The 20538-nt window shown below is 43.9% G+C and overlaps 1 protein-coding gene across 1 annotated transcript in view; it reads left to right on the top strand.

Annotated features, from left to right (window-relative positions):
• The window catches only part of lsamp (limbic system associated membrane protein), a 166162-nt gene that overhangs the window by 38364 nt on the left and 107260 nt on the right, over window positions 1-20538 (top strand). The window lies entirely within an intron of this gene.

Here is a 20538-nt window from a genome sequence, read left to right on the forward strand (position 1 = left end):
GCTATAGTGTTAGAATTATTTGCAGAAAATAGAATAGAGCAGGTAGAACATCACAGCACATCACTAAAAAACTAATTGCCAATTGGCTGATTAAGCCATTCGGCAGGCTACATGTTGAGAATACTGGCTACTGCGCCATGAGAGAGGCTCTTTGTTAAAGCAACTCTCATACAGGTGCTGCAAGAAAAGCAATCTGTAAGCACCTCTAGCAATAATTTACATACTATACTTTCGGGACTTCATCCCATGGCAGATATGACAAGACATCACTGGCAGTACTCGTAGCAATATCCCACATCCTCATCCACCGCAATTCTCCTTAGGCTTTTCATCACGGAAAACATTTTATCCCTCTGTTATCCCGCGTGAATGGAAAGCGCGGCGCGGTCTGAGCATGGCGCTACATAGTGAGCGAACAAACAGAATGCCAAATGGTCATCGGCAAAGAACAGGGGCCGGAAAAATATCTAATTCTCACTATATCTTGCAGGATTCATCATCCTTTAATATTGAAATTGAACTGATTAAAAAGCGGACTCGTCTCGATGAACTAAACCCATTAATTTCCCGGTGGCCTCTCGGGAGTTAGTAAATCCAGGAAGAAATGACTATGAAATGAAATGTGAACTCGAATAAGGTCATGCTGTGATGGCTCTGGCATATTAGCGCTAATGATCTCCATAACCTGCGGTAGCTGTTGCATTTCTCAAGCCTCAAGTTTTCCCTTTGAGAGTCTGTTTTATAAACTTTTTCAGACAGTTACCCTTCCAAATCGATACAAACAATATCAATAGTTAGTGCCGGAGTAAGAGTTACCGCAGAGGATCTTTTGTTGTGCGCTTTCAGAAGTATCAGCCCCCTATTCCGTATTTCAAGCATGTAGGAAAGGCGGTTTTGTCCAGTTCCCTAGTGAGTGTGGCAAGTGTATTTCAAGGACATCATGTACACACACACACACTGTATATAGACACACACACACTGTATATAGACACTAAGACACACGGCAGTGGAAAAAATGCTACTTTCCCATATCTTTTGAGGGACAAACCATAGAGCTCATCAGCAGTCCTTTGTTTAAAGTGTGTACGGCATAAGTTTCATTTCAAACACCACAGGAACACAAACACTGGCGTACACTCACACGCACATCAATCCTCTCTGTACGATGACTCTCAAGCAGGCGCTCTGAGCAGATGGGTACAGTACCCCATACAGAGAGTCTCTCTCTCCCTTGTTGGCGTATTCCTTTTGTTTACCTTAACCGTGTTTACAGCGCCGGTTCCTCCTTGTTCGTCTGTACGCGCTAAATTGATGTGAGGTAATGGCCCTAGCGAGAGCGTCGGAGAGGGAAGAGAGCGACGCTTTCTGACACTAATTGTTCTCTCATCTTAAGCGGCGGCGTCTCAGCCAATCTCCGAAGCACTCCATAACGAAGCACGTGGCGGAGAGAGGGGGAGGACGAGGAGGAGGAGGGGGGAGAGACGGAGACAATGGGTTGACTGATGAAATTCTGACGCTCTTTGTCATGTTTATTTGTTGTTGTTTTTTTTATTATTATGCACAGGGTTATTATCGGAGGATTATCGTCGCCGCACTCCCTGACCCGCCGCTGTTACAGCCCCACTGTCGGCCGAGGTTATTCTGCCGCATTTGCCATAAGCATATCTGCAGAGGGGGGTGAAATATGCGTTCCGCTGGCTGGCTCCATACTTTACAAAGTGGATTTTGAGATAACAGGCATGAGATTAAAATCCAAATTGCTTGACCAAGCAGAAATAACTACTTAATTGACCGGGGTTGACCTTACGCATGGGTAGAGTCCAAAGCGGCTTAGGCGATGTGTGGCGTTAGCACCAATATCGTATATGGGAAGTGAGTGTTTTGGTACAATATGTTTCAAGTCAGAATAATCAGTATGATGCTGTGAGCATAGTAGTAACTCAGAACAACTTTATGTGGCAGGGGAATTATTATGCATTACTCACTGTGTCTCATAAATCGAATTGTAATCCAATCTTGTGCTCAATATTCCAATAAACTACATAGTGAAAAGTTGGTAACTATGTTTACATGCATTCCGGGTATTCCATTAGTAGGACTGAGCCCCGAGTCCAATTTAAATTGCTAGCCTCAACCAGGATGAGATTTCAATCCAGCTGAAGGACGCTGTTCAACGGAAGCATTTACGCTCAACGGCCCTACGCAAATGACAAATCACGTCAAAGCACTCTGATGCATGCAGTTCATCCAAACACCAGATGGCAACATGGCAATTTACTTCAATGGCTGCCACTTAAAAGAAGAATGCGATAGGTGGAAGACGCGCAATTAGAGCCTTTTCAAATCAGCTCATGAAAGAATGAAAAATGACGGGTTTATGTGAACCATCGAGTGAACACACACACACACACACACACACACACACACACACACACACACACTCGTACGATATGTACAACGCGGCCAATTTGAGTCCGCAATTTAGAGTTGAAACGCGGCTCTCCCTCCACTGCGCACTGCAGTCACGCATTCATTTATCCTGCTTTTAGGTCGACCGATTAGCATAAAAGAAGAGAGAGATGCAACTGCACATGAGAGAAGGCAGAGTGTACTCCCAATTAGATGATTACATGCTGTAGATAGGTAAACAGCCATCCACCCGAGCTGCGTACGACCACTTTAATTGGGTGTGGAGGGATAACCCAGTCGTGGTCTCCATCATCGTAGTCAGTGCAGGAGGTGAGCAGCTCTCGGAGATGCAGCACTCGTGTAAGCAGTCATTATAAGTCCAAGGGCACCTCTCTCATTACCTCCAACTTACAGTGAAGGCGTCAGTTAATAAGTGAGAGAATCAGTTAATAGTTTAAGAGGAAATGACTGAAGTTAGAGCAAGGAAAGGACGCTGTGTTTTTTTTTTTTTTTTCGTTCTTTAAGCCATCCATTGTTGAAATCGATTGTTCCGCTTTACTGATTCCCTAAGGAGCCATTTAGACTGAGTTGGGGCTGGCTCTGGGCTGCTCCATGAGCTGTCTCTCTCTCTCTGTAACACACACACACACACACACCAGACATCAGTGGCTAAAGGTGTTCTTAATGGCCCAGAGTTTGGTCCACTGTCAAACAGCTAGAGATATACAGTTTCTAATGACTAGAGAGACTACCTGAGAGGTGAATATAATGTTTACATTACAATGTGAGAATGTTTGTGTGAGTGTGTGTGTGTGTGTGTGTGTGTCTCATTATTCTCGTTATCCTCCATGGAGGTGTGTTTTGCATAATTTGAATGCACATTCTTAATGTGTGCTAGTGCATTTTTATGCAGGTTATCACACACACACACGCACACACACACACGCACACACACACTGCGGTTAGACATAGCATATTTGTTGGCACCGCATGATTAAAATGTTCAAACTGTCAGCTTGCTGCTTCCCTGCCCCTTGAGGCTTTTTTTAAAGAGGTCCACACACTCTGGGATTAATTAATAGTTTAGCCAGGCCAAACGCTGGCAAACATCTATTCAGTATGGAGGGAGAGACCCGGAGGAAGATAGCAGGTGGGAGAGGGGGTGGGGGGGTGTGTGTGTGGGGGTGGGGGGGGGGGGGGGGGGTTGACTGAGAGAGAACCAAGAAGGCTGGAGAGAGCATGCAAAAGACAGGAACAGGATTTGTCTGTCAGGGAGAAACAGAAAGAGAGAGGGAACACAGTCACAGTCAGATGGAGAAAGCGCATAAGTAGAGGATAAAATACAGACAAATAATTAAAGCGATAGAACGAGGCTGTTTTGTGGGTGGAAAGGAAAGCAAGTGATGGAGAGAGAGAGAGAGTCTATCTTGCATGTTGGTCATGCCATACTGGGGCGGGCTGGCTAGACGGGCCTGGCTGTGTATGCAGTATGACTCTCCTCCCTTATCGATTGTGTCAGCCAAGTTCTTCCTAGCTGACTGACACACAGCTCTGTGTGTGTGTGTGAGTGTGTGTGTGTGTGTGTGTGTGTGTGTGTGTGTGTGTGTGTGTGTGTTTAGCTGTCTGTCGGCGTCTGGGCCTATCTGCACACGCATCCACACACTCATCTGTCTCTACGCGTGTGTCTAACTCTCCCTCATGTGGGTGTTTGCGTATTCCCTCGGGCCTGAACCTCTGCGGTGGACCATGAGAGTGTGCGTACGTGTGTGTGTGTGTGTGTGTGTGTGTGTGTGTGGGTGCCGCGTCGCCGTGCGAAATTTCAATTAGAAATAACTTTATTGCTCATAGCTCCCCGGAGGCAGTGATCAATCACTGTCATCAATAAAGACAGGCCAGTTTGTCAGGAAGCACCCACAAGCCTCGGGGTGCGGTGGCAGCGGAGGAGGTTCCTAATGGAGGATGGGCTTTTACCAGCAGCCCGCCGCCACCTCAGAAACCGTCTCAGCCTTTAATCCTGTTATCCAATTACTACTTCCCATCGCTCGGAGGAACAAGGGCGACTGTAGACCGCGGGGCGGGGGAAGCAAGGAGGAAACGGCGCATTTGAATTCTTCAGATGGAGAACCGCAAAGTTGTGTACATTCAATAGTTTAAGAAACTCCAATTTGTGTACTTTCATGCGGTGCGAAGAAATTCAGTGTCCAAGCGATACGGGTTGACTATACCACTACAAGCGTGCTGGCTGTTCAAAACATTTCAAAACAGACTTACACGGTTCAGTGGCTGAAGCTTTGATTTGTTGACATGGCTTGGAGCCAGCGGAGCTCATGTCTAGTTTTTAAGGGAGCATGTTTTTCTCGGCTCTGCTGTGCGAGGAGGCACAATGAAAAGTGATTTGAGTCTTTGGAAGACGAGGCTAGCTTTTTGGACTCCCCCGCAACAACATGAGATAGTATTCATACATCCATGCAAAAGATTTTGCATCCTTCTACAACAAGGCAATGTGATGGATCACCAAGTTGTGTATTTGCTTCAGAATAGCATTGATTAATTTGGACTGAATCTGATTTGCCTCTTAATCACATGATAGTTGTTACTCTCGTTACCCATGATGAAATCAGGGGGAGGACTGTGCATCGGTCTCCTTCTGTTTGTGATAGTTCAGACAAAGCTGTTCAGGTTTTGACAAAGCTTTGGGGGGGATGACGCATCTCACCATCTCACCACTGCATTTTCAAAAATGCACTGATAAGCCCAAGGGGGGGAGCGCTACAATTATAGGTCAAAACAAGGTGACGTATTTGTTACTGATTGGCCCAGAGGGGGTCTGCATAATTCGTGGGGGATGACATGTTTACTGTTACAGTAAATTGTTTTGTTTACGAATCAGCTAGTAGCTTGAGTCCGACGGATTAGCATTCAGATGGCGCTGGCATCTGTCTTCACTGCTACATTTATGTTCATTTGCCCGCTTTCATAATAGAAATATTTCCATTTTGCTAGCGTTTCCATGTAGGAATAAATGAGTGTGTGTGTGTGTGTGTGTGTGTGTGTGTGTGTGTGTGTGTGCTTGTGTGTGCTTACTGCAAACTCCATTTGAAGATCAGCTGGAGGGCTACTGACAAGCACAGATGTACACACACGTAGAAACACACACACACGCACAGATCTTTCTGAATCAAAGAGCACTTGCAGCCCTGCCTAACTACAACCTTTGTACTACACTGAAATAATTGTAGCCATTACCAGAAGTACCTTCATGCTTTAGCAAACAGACAGTTTAACCTTTAGACAGCAAAGTAAGTTCCTGAGAGCAATGTTCTCTGGGGCTGGCTTTCCCAATAGCGGTAAAACTAACATCATCTTTGTTCCCGTGGAAAGCCAATGATCACAGGTTGTTAGAAAGAAGGGGAAAGAAAACAGAGAAGCAAGGAACACACTCACTTTGAGTTAAATTGTGGATGAATCAATCAATTGTGGGTGAATCTTTTTTGTGTTTCTTTTAAACTGTCATCATGCCATGGCCACATCAACACATATGTCTCCTGTCACAGCAGCATGTAAAAAAAGTAACAGTTTTTTTAATGCTAACAGGCGTAGTGCACAGTACGCTAAGATGTAGCTAACCACAACAATGGCAGACAACGTCCAAAATTTTCAATGTTTATCTACAGGTTAGCCTATTTTTACAACAATATGCCTATTTTTACAAGTAGCCTATATGAGGATCAAATCAAAACCTAGTTTATTGTTGGGTGGAAAGAACGCACATTTGGACGAAGGGTGAAATCAAAACAAGCTGCCATGTCCATGTTTGGCGTAGCTAGTTACTGTTTGTGCAAAGCTAACTTAGCTAACGTGCGTGTGTCTATCAGTTCAAAGGCACAAAGTAACACATTCTTCCCAAACTTGCAGCTATTAATTCATTCTACTATTAGATTTTGTTGCTAAAAAATAATTTATATTGGGTAAAATGTAAAACGTATCTCCTTCATGGTAATTGGGAATAAAATCAATGTTTCTATACCACAAATGGAGAATACAGAGGAAACAACAGAGTTCTCATAAAAGGCTATGGAATTTGAAAACACACACACACACACACACAGTCATTTGTGTTGACTAACAATCTGATTATTTGCATATTAGCATTGATTGCTATATGTAAATAGTGGAGTGTCTAGCCTGTTAATGGGACCGCTTAGGTGTATTAGGAGTACCGCTTAGGTGTATTAGGAGGGATTACTTCAGGAGTGTGATTTTACCATAACTCAACCTTGACCAATTACTATTACAACTGGAGCCAAAAGACACAGGATCTAGTGTGTGAGTGTGTGTGTGTGGAGGAGTGCTGTTTCTTGGCCACATAATAGGTGTGCATCTAACTTTTGTACAGCATATTTCTCTTCTGAATTGTATTTGCGGAGAGAGAGATGGAAAGAGGAAAGGATTTTATGTGTACAGTGGTATAGGTATCGCAGTGGAGTAAAAACGAGAGAGAGAGAGAGGGGGAAATAAAGTTGGAATTGTGTGTAGACACTCAGACTCACATTCAGACAAGAAGAAAGGAAGGAGAGGGAAGGAGAGGGGGGCGCAGAGGACAGAGGTTGTGTTTGAGTTCAGGTCTCCAGTGCCATCATCAGCTTTCCCCTGGACTCTCACCTTCGACCTCACTTTAAATCAAACGGCTTACTCCTCTCTCTCTCTCTCTCTCTCTCTCACTCTCTCTCTCTCTCCCCCCCTCCCTCCCTCCCTGCCTTTATATCTTCTCGTTCTAGTCTTCCTGCTGACTCTCCACTCTCAACTCTTGAGTGCATCACACAGTCTATTGTAGGCGTGTGTGTTTGTCTGTAGAAGCAGTAATTGGGGTTACCTCTACAGAGGATTGTGTAAGTGACTGGGGCTAAAAATCTATTGAACTACCAGTACAGTGTAGAGAACATTAGACTTCACTAAGTACCCCAAATAATCTCTCAGGGTGTGACCGCTTAAAACAAATTTAAACCCACTGCAACCCTGTTTATCACAGACATTTAGCAGAGTATATTCTAACAATTTAAACCTAATGATTCTCAACCGCAGGCTAGATAAGAATAATAATAATAAAAATAGCAGTGACTCATATGGAACAAAAATAAATAAAGCAAGGGACCAAAAGAAATACGAAAATTTAAAAAAAATCAAAGAGCAATTAAAGGCAAGTCATTACATAAAAGCAAGTCTATAGAAATGAGTCTTAAAAGAAGAGATGATTAAGTTGATTAAGTTAGTCCGAGTTCCTCAGGCAGGTTGCTCCACAATCTAGGGCCCCTAATGGGGAACGCCTTCTTGTGAAATAATGAATATCCGCAGCGTCTAGACACTCTCCAGTAATGAATCACGAAAAAAAATCCAGGAAATCGAATCTGAATAAGGGAAACATAAATCGGCGTTTAGTGTGTCAGGTCATCGTTCTGATTTGCGGGGAGTCACAAAGGGCTGAGACTGTAAATAAAGTCTCATAAATACATTTTTCAGAATGACAGAGAAAGGGCCACGATGGATGGATGGATAGATGGATGGATGGATCGGACATATTCTCTCACTTTTGCTCTCTGTCCAGGAAGGAAGCGGAATACAAAGCAGCCAAACTGTGTGTGTGTGTGTGTGTGTGAGTACATGCATCTGTTTGCCTGTACCTATATCCGTGCGTTTGTGTCCAAGTGTGTGTGTGTGTGTGTGTGTGTGTGTGTGTGTGTGGGTGTGCGTGGGTGGGTGGGTGTGCGTGTGTGTTCCCTGCACTGCGTATTGATCGTTGCAGGGTGATGTTTTATTAAACAGAGGTGAGATGGAGAGAGCAGTGTCAGAGAGGCTGACATCCCTCACTCTCTGTAAAGCCTCTCTCTCTCCCTCTCTCTCTCTCTCTCTCTCTCTCTCTCTGTCTCCTCCACCCCTCCTTCAATCTGTCTTTTACTCCTTTTTCTGCTACTCAACCGCCACAATCTCCTCCTTCCCGTCTTCTCTCTCCTCGCCGCCATTCATCCCTTTAATCACTACTCATCGCCCTCTCGTTTCTTTCTCTCTTCCCATTTTACTCGTTCTTTTCACACTCTGCCTCCGACTCCCAACTTTTCTGCTGCTTTTTTTTTTTTTTTTCTTCTTTTGCCTTTTTTTCGTCCATCCACGCTCATGAGTCCTTCCCTCTTATCTTAACTCCTTTTCCGAGTAATTGTCTCACAATTGGCGGCTACGTTTCCTGCCCTCCCTGCCCTCCCTCCTCCTCCTCTGTTCCCCCTCTCCGTTTTTTATTTCAATCTCACCCCGTCTTCGCTTTGGCTCCGCTCATCCTCGTTGCAATTTTCCACCACCTTCCGACTTCTTGACTGCTTCCGCCATCTCTCTCTCTCTGTCTCTCTCTCTCTCTGTTGCTCTCTTTCAGTCACTCTTTTCTTTTTTTACTCTCCCTCTCCCGCCCTTGCCCTCCCCCTTCTTCGCCTCTCCCGGGGAAGGCTGGCCGATAAGCCGGTTCGGACCGACATGCCTTCACGCTCCCCTTCTTTCCTTTCATTCCTTCCTCTCTCTTTCAGACGGTCTCTCGGGTCCCGCAGACCCCCGCGGACCCTGTCCACTTAATCCCTGATGTCTCTCTCTCTCTCTCTCTCTCTCTCTCCCCTCCCCTCTGTCTTCCACCCACCTCTCTACTTCTCTTTTCTCCAGGGGGGGAGGAGGTGGGGGGGGGGGGGGGGGGAGAGATAGCGCTCAATGTGTTCCTGAACTACTTCTTCATCTCCTCACTCACCTCCTCCTCCTCTCCTGCCATCCTCTTCACTCTCAGGGGCAACACACACACACACACACATGCATACATGCACACACACAAGTATAAGCCATAACCAGCAGCAATAGTAGCACAGAGTCCTTGGCAGGGCCGCTTACCACCGCCTTGTCACATAGTTTAGCACCCCAGTGCTGTGGCAAATTGTGTGAGTGTGTGTGTGTGTGTGAGTGTGTTCTGTAGTCTCCAACTCCAACTACCCAGCGCCATAATCTTTCCTACCACCTCTTATTTATATCTATCTATCCCCCTCTTGACGTATTTTCGATGTTCCCCCTGTCTTCTAATCCGGGCTTGAGAAGGTCAGTGAGGGGAGGATCCGGTCGGCCTTCTGTGACACATATTGAGGAGACGAGGAGCAGGAGGGGCGGGGCGTGGGGGGGATCCAATCCACAGGTCCAGCCGTGACCTTTGAGACGCAACCTCTTGTCATGCTCGTCCAGCCTTGGCACCCGGCCCTTTGCCGACCTCTCTGATACCAGAGATCTCTGGGGATGGAAACCAAACGCACCCGCGCCTTATCGGTTGGACCGGTACATGGAAGCTCCCGTTTGCTGCCATGTTATGAATTCACAATGAAAACATAACTTGAAGAAGCCAAAAGAACTGTTTCATAATCAGAATCAGAATCATAATTACAAAATAGCAGTTCATAACCGTTTGCATGTTTTGAGAGTCATTTTTTCATCTTCCACCTGTCATTTTTTATAATCCTGATTTTAAAAACGACATTTTGAAATGAAAATCTCAACAGGTTTAACAGTAATCCATGTATCACTCAGGATGAATTCCTGGACTTCTTGTTTCTGATTTAAGATGGCACCCAGGTAAATAAGGCCAGTGAAATGGCGTTAGCTGGTACATTAGCTGCTTCATCGTGCGACCATCCTTCCATCCATCCTTTCTTCCACTTGCCCCCACCCCCCACTCCCTCCTCCCTTTCCCTTAAGGGAGCATATACAGTAATTGGTCACTTCAGTTCACACTTCCCATTCACATCCATTCAAGCCTGTCTAACCCTTTAGCTGCGCGGAGGAACGGCGAGTTCTGTTTTTGAATTTTGTCCAGCAATTCAGCTTAATTCACACATTTAGCAGATGTCTCACAAATTAACCCCGTAAGACCTTTTTGTCTTTCTGAAGAATGGCTTTGTAATAAGGTGTGCTGCTAGCCTTTTTTCTGCCTTTCATAGATCCCTCCCTTTTATTTCCTTCCGTTTCTTGCCACCTCTCCCTCTTTCCTAGGCAGGAGAGGTGTAGATGTGGAAGCGACGTGTGACGGTGCAGCAGCAGCTATTTCAGGGTGGCCACTGGCCTATTGATTTTCTCATCCTTTTTTTCTCTCCAATAATGCCCAGTAGAGCTGTCAGACAGATTGATTGGGATAGCGTGTGTATTTGTGTGTGTGTCTGTGTGTAGGGGAAGGCATGCTTTTGTGTGCGCGTGTGTGTTTGTGTCCGTTTGTATGAGGGTCGACTGCAGATCGCGGTGCATCATCATTCCATGTTGAATGAAATGTGCAATTTGAACACTCGCAGTCCCCTTTGGCCCGTTGAGCAAAACTACACAAACAATCAATGGCTGAATCAAACACACATACTGTAGACGGAATACAAACACCAATTGTCAGCCACTACCACCCAGGAGGGACATTCTCCGATAGAAATCAAGCGTGCTGTTCAACGGCACAAACAAAAAGCCAGCCAATTGAAATCGTTCAGATTCCACAGTGGAATGGCGTGCGGTTCAGGTGAGATATTGCTACATTTCGGTTGTCTCCATCGCTCAAAGCAAGCTAGAGCAATCTCCAAAAACTTTATGTTGAAATTCTTTGACTTAAATAGAATCCCTCTTGATTGAAACTTATCATTTTTGCACTGGGCCACTGGCCACCCTTCGCCGAAAGTTCATTACTGAAATCCCAGCAATGTGCGACGGCTTAATGCCGCTGCCCTCGCACCCCAAACCACAGCAGGCTCTTTCCAGCTTCTCTCCCAGGAGCTTGATTCACTTTTCAGAGAGAAAGGTTGGGTCTCGGCGAGAGGACCATCTAAGACTGCCTGCAGATGAAAAAGCCTTTTCAATCCCCAGGACCAAATTGAAACGCTATGATATCAAGATGAAGGTTAGTCGAGTGTTTCGCAAGAAGACATAACCAGTCAAGGCAGATCTTATAAAGTGATTTTAAATGGAATGACATTTGTTCCCTCCTGAGGGTAACCTTGCTTATATGTCATAGCCGAGGCTGAAAGAAATCAAGAACTTGTACCAAGTAGTTGTGCAACTCTGAAAGGTGCAATGAGGGAAAGGGCAGTGCATCGAGTTTATTGACACAACAGAAAGGTGAAGATCTTTTATTTCAAACATACATATGCGTCCTGCATTGTTGTGGCACAACACATAATGATGTCTTCGCAACGTTCGCATCAGGGCATAACTCAAAAGGCATGTCCAATATTTAGAAGATTAAATAAAGACAAATTTATTGGAAACATTTTGCAGTTTCCAGAATCATTTTACATAGTGAATAATACCTTCAATCAATGAACTAATCATGAACAAAGCCAGGTAGTGGAATTAATGCGCCACCACAGGTTGTCTTCTTTTCCGAGTTCAGAATAAACAGTTTTCTGGCAGCGGCATCCCATTAGTTATGTTTTAACTGCCTGCCTGCATTCAAACACGTACCTCTCAAAAGTTTGTCAGGGTTGATATGCAATTAAAATTGAGTTGCCTTTAGAGCTCACAATCAAAACTGCCTGCATATATCACAGCGGGGGACCTTTGCTTGTGAAGGAAGTACTAGATGTCCATAACCTCTCAGTATAAATGCACAGTTAATTAAATGCCAGCTATGTGGCATGGCTTCTCTCTGGCCTGCTCATTAACCTTCCTCATTCAATATGTCAGACAAAGTAACCTTTTCACAACTCACTCATCGTCTCCAGGCACTGTTAACTGAAGTGAATAACATGAGGCACTTTTCCATTGTAACGCGTTTATTATTCTTTTGTTGTTATTATGTTCTGTCTGCTGTAGCAGAACCAGGTCTCCACAGCTCAAAGTGGACCCTTGAGTAACATTCTTTCCCAGGAACAAAAATGACCCTTCACCTTTAAAGCTACTAAAAGTGTCACCTTGACGCTGACCAAGACTAAGGGGGGATCTCCTCCACCAATCAGACAGCTCATCTGAAATGTACAAGTTTTATCTACAAGCTACATCAGACTGCAGATCAGGATCTCCCTCACACACACAGACTCACACAAATTAAAATAAGAAGATTTCTTTTTATCTGGACCAGAAGACTGAGTTCTATTGAATTGATGTTGGACAATTAGTCTTTAATTAGTTTAGTTCTGTAGGAAACCCCCACCTTTCTGGATAGAGCCATAAAAGTTGTAAATCCATAAATTATTTTCATTATTGGTTTAGTCCTCTTCTCTACTTTGTATTTCCTAATGTCTCCAGTGACTTTTTAGAATAGTGTGAATTATATACTAAATTGGTTAATCATATATGTTTAAGTGTTTTAATTATCCTCCCAATAGTTGGACACAGTTATTCCCCCGGGACCACATTGCTACCTAAGGTCTGATTATATTTACTCATTCTTGGCCCCCACATCGATAATTATGTTCTGTTTCATTGTTTCCCTATATCAACCACCAAAGTTACTATGTATTCGTGATTTAAATATTAAGATCATAAAGTATGTATCTAGGCTATTCTGCTAAAACAACTCAGTTCACAACAAAGTTTGAACAGTGATAGTTGTATTGTCTAATCATGTTTTATGTAATGGTTTTATGCAGTCCATAAGTGTTTGTTTACAGGTTTCATAATGTTCACCGATTGACAACAGTAATTGGTTGAGTATGCAAAATCCAAACGTGTTATTCTAAATCTTTATCATTACATAGGCTAGGTAGTAAAGTAGTTGAGAGAGGTATCCTCATGTGTCTCTCTGTCTTATCATGGGCGTTTCCTGTCTCCAGAACAAAGAAATGTAGGCGGGATCTCCAAAACCACGCAAAGTATCTTTTTACACTGCAAACCCCACCTTGGAATTCGGAAAAACTATAAAACTCTGAGTTCTTTGTCACCTTGTGCGCTTCACGCCCTGAACTTCATACTGGAAGCTACAATGCCGATCCAAACTTAGAGAACTAAGTGCTTCACGCCCCGAGCTCTATGCCGGAGGCCACGAACGCCGACACCAACTCCAAGACCAACAAGCCAAGACTTAGCACGAGCAGAGATTCAGATCTCGCTGCCTTTGTCACTAATGTGATCCTGCCTTTTTACAAGCTGTTCATACTACGAAGTTGAGCCTCGCTTTTTAATAGATATCACCAGAACCGCGAAGACTGTTACAAAGTTATTTTAAGGACGAGTTGTTTATCCGTTAATTAGTGAAAGTTAGAGAAAAGCTCCAGTCAACTCTCTCAGCCGACCACCGACCAGCCTGCCGAAGCCTCCTGCTCCATCCTGCCTGGAGTCCGGTCGACAGTGGAAAGCCAGTCTTAAGGACATCCACCTGAAAGAGCGTCTTTTTCCAAAGACCCGCTCCAATTCCATCATTTGCCGTTGCTAGGCGACCCGACTTAACCAGACTCGCTGATCTTCGGGAAACCAGCTTCTACATGGTCGAAGCCTCCTGATGGACCCGGCAAGTAGGCTGAAACATTTCCCATGTCTTTCTGCTGAGAGTTGATGCAAAAGCTTTACTAAAATGATCACTTAATCCAATCAGGAAAGTTAGAATAGTCTGATTGATCCCTGAGAGCGACCCGCCTCGTTTCTCCGGTTTATTGATCTAAATTGATGTATCACTATTTACTGTTGCCAAGAATTATCCCTAATTCTCATTTCATTTTCATTCCAATATTCCTTTCCTTCTCATCTAATTTTCATTTCATTCTCAATTTATTTTATTTCATTCTCATTTCATTATTCAACCTATAGTATAGTGTTTTATTCTGGTTTATCATCTGTCCATTTGTCACACATTTCCCCTGTTTCATGTATTACATGGTTTGTTTGTTTGTCTAGTAGGGAGTTAATAAATATATTAATTCACTATAAAGTTGGTTGTTATGTATTTCCTTCTCTGCAGAGAAAAGTAATCCCTGAACTAAAAAGATCTCATGATCTTCAGATTGATGACTGATTAGTATAGCTAAGTAAAGGTCTGTTTTTCCTTCATCTATGATGGTGGTGCCCCTACCAGTGTAATTTGATATCTTGATCAAAGTTTCATATTTCCATACCTTTACTAAATTCTAAATTTGATATTTTCGACTCTACACGCTACACTGTGTAATTTTATCATGCCCTGATTTTAAAGTAGTTCATTATTTGCGCGGAGCCCTCTGGCAAATCTTGCCTTATTAAAACGCATTGGCCTGTTCACTTTTGTCAGGGCATGTCAGCTTACTGAAATACTCATGTACAGGCATGGAGCTCATGCATTAGTACAATGCTTTCTTAGCGCAATTGACTGGCCAATCTTTTATTAAGTCGTGTTACTTTTAATTATAGCTGAGCGGATTCTCACCATCAATTTTGTAAGCCAATGCTATTACTAACACTTTATGAATTAATAATTCAAAGGCAACTGCAGGCACTTTGTGATCAAATCAACAATCAATTTTACTTGTGAACTCTAAGCCATTTTCCCATTATACGTATAACTCAAGGGAACCAAATAGATTACTTGTCTTGTACAGAATCTCATCTTGCTATTTTATGTGGTTATTATTGAAAAAGATTGTTATTATTGGAAAAAGCCTGGAGTAAATGCTCACCAGTAACTTCTCATCATGCATCTATTGTGTGTGTGTGCGCATCTGCAAATGCATGCACGCAAGTATGTTTCCATGCGTGTTTGCACATGTCTACACGTGTCCATGTGTAAGTGTGTGTGCTTCCCGTCCTGCAGTGGGTGTTGGGGCGATGGTGGATGAAGTGCTGGGTGACCTTGCTCAAGGACGCTCCCGCTCCGGCTTTTTAAGTCCTCTATCTTCCCAATCAATACTCTGCCATTTTACCTCCGCACCGCCGAGGAACGGGCCGCTCCACAACTCAACACCTGTCCCTGGAACCGGGGGGGGGGGGGGGCAATCTGTCACAGACCTTTCCTCGCTGAAACATGAAATCACCAGCAGCGGCGGAGAGATGACGCTGCCATTTATAACGGCCGTCCATCCCTTCGCGAGGCCCCGCGGGGAGCTGGGATGAGAAGTGGGGGGAGTTGAAAGGTTAGGCCCGTCGAGAGATCAGAGCAGACGGGGATTTTGGGCTCCGACCTGAACGGGAAATGGAACCATCTCCGTCTGATGGGTTGTTCATCATGTGCTGGCGTGTCGTGTCAGGCGGGAATTGCTTTCTCACTTTCTCACCGACTGCGTTTCTCTAGTAGCTTAAAAAATGGCTTTACAGCAAAGGATGTGAAACAACTTTTATTTCAGTATATATAAACTCCTGGGATAGTGCTAGGCAGCCGGTTGGGAAGTGGGTTAGGAAGGCCGCCTAGTAGGCCTTCCATTGCTCAAATCTGCAGAAGTGCCCCTGAGCAAGGGCATCCAGCCCCCATGTTTGTGTGCTGGCATGCTCCAAGGAGGGCCATTGAATTCATATGACACAACTGGCAGTTTCTTGCAATACGCCATTGTGCTTGTGTTTGTCCTTGTAGAAACAGAACGCACTTACATTATGTACAGTTTGTTCTCCTGCTGAATCTTCTTGACGAAGGAAGAATCACCTTGAAACTCTTGGATACAACCTCAACGTACATGTGTTTTTCTGAGTTTTCCACCCTCAGCTGATACAGAAGAGAATTTGTCTCTTGTTGTATCTGGTGGAAGGAGTGCTGGTGATTTCCAGATTGATGATGATGATGATTGTAGTGTTGGTGAGAGTGGTATTGATGTCCATAATGATAATGGCTGTGGTGAGGAGAGTGGTGCTGCTGATGATGATGATAGTGATGATGGTGGTGGTAGAGGTGCTGATGCTGCCTCTGCTGTTGATGATGATGATGATGCTGAGAACAAATGTTCTTGATGATGATGGTGATGATCTCCCAGCTACACCCTTGTCTTGGTTGCCGTATTCTATGATATAACTGATTGTATTATTCAAGCACCTCCTGATACAGTAGAATACAACACAAATGTTCTTGAACCGCTCAAACCTTTGTAAAATCTTGCCTGTCGGAAGTTGAACTCTCTGATCAGGATAACGTGTTTTGAATGGCAAAACAAACTGAGTGAATTCACAGCAGGGGTTATGTGAGAGTTATGTAAGGAGTATGCAATCCATGAATGTGTGAGCATCATCTAGCTACAGTGTTCGGCAGATCTAGGTACCAGGAGGACCGACGTATCATGTTACCTCACAATGTTTTTTCTGTTTTGTTTTTCCCTCCCATGGTCTCTTGGGGACGTGGCTCATGTTGATCTCTGTCATCCACCTGAATGCCCCATCTGACCTGCACACTCCTTACTAAAGGTAAGAGAAACTTTCCCCAGCTACTGCAGCTGCGAGCAACTGGTCCTTGTTTGATGAAGAATTCAGAAAGTTTTCAATTGGGGATGTTTCACAACCAAGGCTGACGGAATCCCATCCGGGGCCGTTCAGTATCGATGATCCCTAATGTAAATCGCAGTTTGCATCATGGAAACTTATCACTAACTACTGACTGTGCACTTGTATTTGCATATACTCAGTGCACACTCCTGGATCTCATTGAATATTCATGTGGCGCTAAAAACAAGTCTTAGTTTGAAATAGAGATTGCTGTCACAGCCCGTGAATCACGGAGTAATTTTAGCTGTTGAAGGCTCTGTAATCAGTGCTGCCTGCTGTCATCCCTTATGCACACTCGCACATGCACATGCACAAAGACACATATGCACACACACGTAGCACACACACACATATATACACACTTCACATCACTGATCTCTCCTTCAGACCAAGAGACAGTTCTTTAAAAAAGTCCAGTGAAGAGTTTTTGTCTAGATGTGTCACCCGCTATCACCTCAGATGTACTCCTCTCTCAAATCTCTCTCCACTGAAGGGGAGACCTAATAAACCCAGTGGACAGCTACAAGCTTGAAGTGTCACGCCGCATCCATCCAAATAGTCCCCTGCACTCACTCTCCGATGTGACTAAGGGATCCGTAAAAGCAGCGAAAGTGTTTATCTGCTGAGACCTATAGTAGGAGTAGAAAACTTGGCGAGAGCGGCGGAGATTAGAAGCTGTCTCTCAGCGCCATGTAATTTCCCTTGCCTATCAGGCTGAGTTAGAAGCACTGTCACTTTGTGTAAATGGGAGGAAATGTTCATGACCTTACCAGGGCAAAGAAAAGGGACTTCTATATGTTTCTTGCAGTGGCGCTGCCCCGGTAGTCAGTCTGACAAGTCGGAAAGGTTCGGGAAGACGGGTGGGCCAATTAAAACCGACCGGAACAGAGGGAGGGGGGAGGAAGGAAGGAAGGGAGGGAGGGAGGGAGGGAGGAAGGAAGGAAGGAAGGAAGGGAGGGAGGGAGGAAGCAATGAAGGATAAATAAAAAGAAATAAGAATGGACAGAGGGGAGAAAAAGACCTGAATTAGAAAAGTATTTGGATTTAGTATCAGGAGTGGTAGCTCCGTATTAGAACCTTATCAATATTTGACGATGTGCTCATCAACATGATATTATTCAAGGCTTAAGTGTGACAGTAGCTGTCATTGCAGCTGTAATTAACCCTCTTGTTGTCAACTTCATTCAGGACTGGTCAGGGAAAAATGCCCTTGCTTGCGTGGATAATTATAGTAATAACTCCAGTGAGTGGTTTAGACAAGAGGCATCAGCCTTATCATCATCAACACTTTTTCATTTTCAGAATTAGTGTCACCGCAGTGCAAGTGCAATGGGAAAACTATCACGAGTCATCATATTTAAAAAAAATAATAATAATTACTCACTCGCTCTATCTCGTTCATTTTTACAATTAATAACCAGACAAAAATGGCAAAATATGTCTCCCCAGCGGGAGCGTGGGGATTTGTCTCCACCATACCGCCATACTTCTTCATTAAAGTCTAATGCAAAACCCAAAGCCTGGGAAGCTACCTGGCTTCATTTATTCCTATATGTCTGCTCATAAATTGCAAATGTGCTGCTTTTACCTGGCTTAGATTTATAAGTTGTATGGCCTGATGAGTAAATCATCATTGCTATTCCTCCAGTCGTTCTCTCTCTCTCTCTCTCCCTCTGTCTCTCTCTCTCTCTCTCTCTCTCTCTCTCTCTCTGTCTGTCTCTCAGCAAACCTCATTACTGATGTCCAAATAGTTTATTTACACTGGTTCCTACTTCTCAGTATGCACCCCCTGCTGTATTACAGCTGTTACGCTCCAAATGCAAGATCGGTGATTGTTTGTCTGTGTGTGTGTGTGTGTGTGTGTGTGTGTGTGTTAGTTTGTTTCTGTGTGTGTGCGAGGGGACAGGATTAGCGCGTGTTTTTGTCCGCGCTGGACATTTGTATTCATTGCCGGTACATGTGTGTGTGTGTGCGCGCACATGGACCCGCTCGCGTGTATTTGGGTCTGCCTCTCTGTCCACATGGCAGCATATTGAAGAGCGAGCGAGTGAGGAATGGAGGTGCTTCACGTCCAGAGCGGAGCTGTTCATTTAGATAAGAGCAGCAGCTTATGCAGGACATGAAACAGAGGGTTAGGGCCATGGCCCGTGGATCAGCCAGCAGCCCCGGATTTACCGGTATTTCAGGGGGACTTTAGTGGGGAAACTGGGACTAATCCTGTTTGTAAAAAGTCACAGGTAGGGGGATTAAGGCCTGTTGTGTTGTCAGCCTCAGCATAGACACAGTCTTGGCAATAAGAGAGAGAGAGAGATGTGTGCGGGTCTGTGTGTGTGTGTGTGTGTGTGTGATTGGGTGTTTTTGTGCGAGTGTGTAGAAAATGCCAGCGGGATTTGGGGGAGAATGGAGGAGCAAAACTGTCCTCCAGTACACACACACACACACACACACGGGTATGCGCAGAGTGTGGATATTACATTACATGCTCATTCATTCATTCAAAGCGTGCCATGTGAGATCAGAGAGACTCCACAGTATAAAGTACAAAGTCTTTCTCTGTTGCTTCTTTGGCCAGGCAGCAGCAAACATTCTCCTCCACCTTCTCATGCGCTCTGCCCTGTCTTCTGAATTTGGCAGCCGCGCGTCTCGCTTCGCACAGCTCAACACAACACAGCCCAACACAGCCAGGTTAGTGTCAAAGGCAGCTGTCAACATTCAGCTTGTAGGAGTTACCTCAGTACTTGAGGTGCTAAAATTTACCAATACATTTCATAATTGCTTGATTTTTTATAGCACTTTTAACACAAAGTGCTTCACAATGAAGTTAGTTCTTGTTAGTAATCAATAGTTTCTCCAGCTGGACACAGTACACTGGATTGTGTTTGAATTTAACTGTATACCAAGAATACAAGGAAATAGACTGTTTCGACAAGTCTTTTTCATTACCTAAACCCCTTTTGAATATTGCCTCCAGGTTTATCAAGACATAAACTGCCACATTAATTATTTAGTATTGAGGTGCTTGAAACTCAGAGGTGGAAAGTAACTAAATACATTTACTCAAGTACTGTACGTAAGTACAATTTTGAGGTACTGGCACTTTACTTGAGTATTTCCATTTTGTGAGACTTTATACTTTTACTCCACTACATTTCAGAGGGAAATATTGTACTTTTTATTCACTAGATTTATCTGACGACTGCAGTTACTAGTTACTTTGCAGAATAAGGTTTTATATGCAAAACATACAATAAGCTCATAAAATATGTTGCACTGTTAGAGTTTAAACTCCCCAACAGTGTATGGAGTAGTTAGACCTACAAAATACTTCTTACAGGTTAATGCATTAATAATTAAACACTCTGAAAGGGGCCATTTTTCAGAATGAGTACTTTTACTTTTGATACTTAAGTACATTTTACTTCTTATACTTCTATACTTTTATTTAAGTAAACTTTTGAATGCAGAAATTTTACTCCAAGAGTATTTCTCCATTATGGTATGGTATTTACTTAAGTAAAGGATTTGAGTACTTTTTCCACCACTGTTGAGACTCTAATGTAACTTTTCTCATCCATTCCTGCCAGGACACATTTGTACTCTAATGTACTCCCACAGAACCTGGACTTGGCTTGTATTGCTGTTGAATCTTCCAGGTCTGATTAGAAGATGCTCAGGTTTGCATTGTGCAAGTCCACATTTTGAAGTCACAATGAATAAGTGTCA

This window comes from Centroberyx affinis, unplaced genomic scaffold (genome assembly GCF_046629955.1).
Source record: "Centroberyx affinis isolate AG114_WGS23_722 - 3 ecotype Tasmania unplaced genomic scaffold, CSIRO-AGI_Caff_v1 ptg002285l_1, whole genome shotgun sequence".
Lineage (NCBI taxonomy): Eukaryota > Metazoa > Chordata > Actinopteri > Beryciformes > Berycidae > Centroberyx > Centroberyx affinis.